We start from the raw sequence: 3,574 nt of genomic DNA, 5'->3' as shown, positions 1-3,574 counted from the left end.
ATGAAGGTTCCAGTTGCATTCTCTTCTGGATGCATGTCATTTTGTTTGCTGTTCACTTATCACATCAAAATGTATAGCAAGTACCAGCTTCCTGTCAGATAACACATATACATGAGCTATATACACTCATGTGTATATACATATAACTCAATCTAACTTTCCCCTTTCTATAAATTCAAATCATGTCCCCTGATGTGGTCCATCCTGGAGGTCACACACAGACCTCTCACCTGAAATGGAAGGGAAGATAGGAAGGAACCTAACATATATTTAGTGTCTACTATATGCATATAAAATTAAGACATATATTATCTTATTTTATCCTCACAACAACCCTGTCAGGAATACATTATTATTTCTATAGATGAAACAAAATAAACTCAGAATGGTAATAGTCACTCAAATTTGAGTGTCCTGGCCAAGAAAGACACCTTCCTCTTTCCCAAGTCTTTATTGCAGTCTCACCTATGCATATATATCCAGGATTAATTCTCAATCAGAGGAAACTTCTTAAAGGGACAGAAAAAAGGAGCACTGCTCACTCTTCATGCTCACAGCAGTTTCCTCCTTGAAAGTTTCCATGGCAGGGCCATCAACTGGGGCCAGGAGCAGTGGAGGAGCACCTGGAGGTGGAGATCTTTTCTTCCTGCCTGTCAGGGCTCTGCTCAGATGCCATCCATCTCACAGGCCCAGGGAGTGTTTAATGAAGCTGATTTGGATCAGTGGAGATTGGTGTTTAGGCCGTCCTCCAAGACTCCTAAAATGGCCGGGAAATGTGCCCAGTTTTGGCTTGTTGTGGTTTTATTTTTAAATAATCATCTTCAACAACTTTTTAGGTGCCTGTTCTATTGAAAGCTCTTTCAATTATTCAAATCAAGTCAATCAGAATTATTGAGCACCTATTCTGTGCCAGGAACAGCAGGAGTATACAAAAATCTGTAAGATATTACTCCAGGAACTTAAGAAGGATGCAATAAACTCACAAATAATGCCAAGGGGATGAACACAAGAGCTATAAAGAAGTCACAGGTAAAGAACTACAGGAATTCAGACAAAGGAGACATCCTTTCTGGTTGGGAAAAATCAGAAGAGATATCATGGATAGGGAATAAGCATTAAACAGAACTTTAGGAATTCATTCACTTACTTGGTCATTCAGTCAACAAATATATAGTGAACATTTACTATGTACCAGGCATTTGTTAAGAATCGGATATACCAGAGGGATATAATCCCTGCCTTCAAGGCATCAGCATTCTAGCAATAAGAAAGTATACAACTAATTATAGCATGTATGGATATTAAGAATTGAATGACCAAGATGAACTGATAGTATTAAGAGGGGTAGGAGGTATATGGTATCAGTGGGGCTGGGGGAGGTGCTTTAGAAAAGTGGTCAAGAAAGATCTTGCAAGGGAAGTGATTTTTATTGAAGACCTAAAGACTGAGGAGGAGTCAGTCATTTGAATAGCAAGGGTAAGAGTATTCATGAGACTGAAAGCAGAAAGTAAACATTTCCTAAAATGAAAAATAATTTGGTGCTCTCAGGAAAGTCTCAAAATGTCACTGTGTTCAGAGAATAGGAGCAGTAGGCAGGCTAGCTTGCGACTAAGTTGGAGAAGCAGGTGGGGTTCAGATCTTGCAAGGTACTTAGTTATGACTGGAAGTCTTGATTTTCTCCTAAAAACAGCAGGACCTTTGACAGGTTTTAATCTGGGACATGGCATAAGGCCAGTCTGCAATTTGAAAAGAGAAGTCAAATCAGAGTACCAAGTGGAGAATGGGGTGGATTTGGGAGGTGAATTAGAAAACTATAGCATTGCTCCATTTGTGACAACGTGTTTTTCACAACGGTGAAGCTGGGAGACATACATGTAGATAAATTCAAGATACATTTTGGAGGAAAAAACAATAATAATTTACTAGACTCAGGTGAAGCAGGGCATTTATGTAGACAAAGCAGCATAAACAGAAATTCAGAGGAGATAAATGGTAGGTCTATGTGGGCTTCAGTGAGACAAGACCAGTGTAACTGTTTCTTGCAACAGAGCCCTGGGCCATAGAATAGCATTATTCATCTTTGAATGTGGAACTGGACCCTGTTTCCACTCCTTAATTCCAGCTTTAATTCCCCCTCCCCTGCTCCCAGTCTCCATCTATAACTCATTACAATAAAAAAAAGTATAGGTTGCAAGACTTCACAGACACCCAAGCAAACACTGAAGCCAACATTCTCAAAAATGTATTCTGCATGTCACTTGTTATATGAGATGCTTCTTGAGAAAAAAAAAAAAAATAAAGTTGGAGAGCTTTGTGGTCAAATAAGTTTGAAACATGATTTTCATCTTCTTTTTCTGGAGAGTGACAAAAACATTGACATGTAAACACTCTTGACATGTCCTTCAGTAAAGAAACTTACTTAGCTTTGTTCAATGGTTAACCCACATTTTTCCCAAACAAATAAGACCTTAGGCACCTTAGTCCATAGACCAACCCCAGGAATCCTGTGGAATCACTGACATGTCCCACAAGACAAGTTACATAATTACCCAGTGCAAAATGAAAATAATGAGCCTTTTGCTTAAAAATCATTAAGAAATTCAAGACAATGACAGCAAAGCACTAAGCCAAGTGTGGGGCTGTTCTACATGTGGGCTCCTCTGGGACTGCACAGAGCTTGCATAACCATGAAGTCAGCCTTGCAGTACCTCAAGTTACAGAGGAGGTAACAACCCAGGGAAGTAAAGTGGACTTACATGATCTCACGTTAGGTACACATTGACACCGGATCTTCACCCCGTGCCTTCTGACCACTTATAGCATACCAATGTGGCTTCTACAAGATGAACCAGATAATCTGAGGGATGGGCCATTTGTGATTGATGCCTCAGTCAGGTGCAACGGCATCATCTTTGGTTTTGCCCCTGCTATGGCAGGCACCAACCCTAAGAGGCAACCTTTGGCACGACTTGCCTCTAGCTTGCCCTCAAGCTAATTTTGTTGTTTTTTCCTGTCATCACTCTGGTTTATTGTCACCTGTCACAGAACTTAATCACTACCCTAACAACAGTCCTGGGGATAATGTATCTTCAGGAAATATTGTGAGCTGCCTGATTAGAGGATGAGTCAGAAAGTAAGGCTAGAGGAAGGGAGAAGACCATGATTATCTAATTCTCACTCTGTTTGAGAGAAGAAACCAAGTACCTTTGTCCCTGACTTACAGTGGTTCAACTTCCTATTTTTGGCTTTACAGTAGTATGAAAGCCATATGCATTCAGTAAACACCATATTTTTCATTTTTCATTTTGCTCTTTTCCAAGGCTAGAGATATGCAGTAGGATACTCTTTTGAGGTGCTGGGCAGTGACAGTGAAATGCAGGTCCCAGTCAGGCACATGATGATGAGGGTAAACAGCTGATATTCTATAGTGTGCTGTGTTGCCAACAAATTTTGGATATCCTGTTTTCGCATCCATCATGTCTACAAAATGCCCATCTGTGTCTCCTGCTTCTGGTGAGAAGAAGAGGAAGGCAATCACTCTTGAGATGAAGCTCAAGATAATTGCCCAGCATGA

This window comes from Piliocolobus tephrosceles, chromosome 4 (assembly GCF_002776525.5).
Source record: "Piliocolobus tephrosceles isolate RC106 chromosome 4, ASM277652v3, whole genome shotgun sequence".
In the NCBI taxonomy this organism is placed as follows: Eukaryota; Metazoa; Chordata; class Mammalia; order Primates; family Cercopithecidae; genus Piliocolobus; species Piliocolobus tephrosceles.
The sequence above is the reverse complement of the archived record's forward strand: the minus strand, read 5'-3'. Positions refer to the sequence as shown.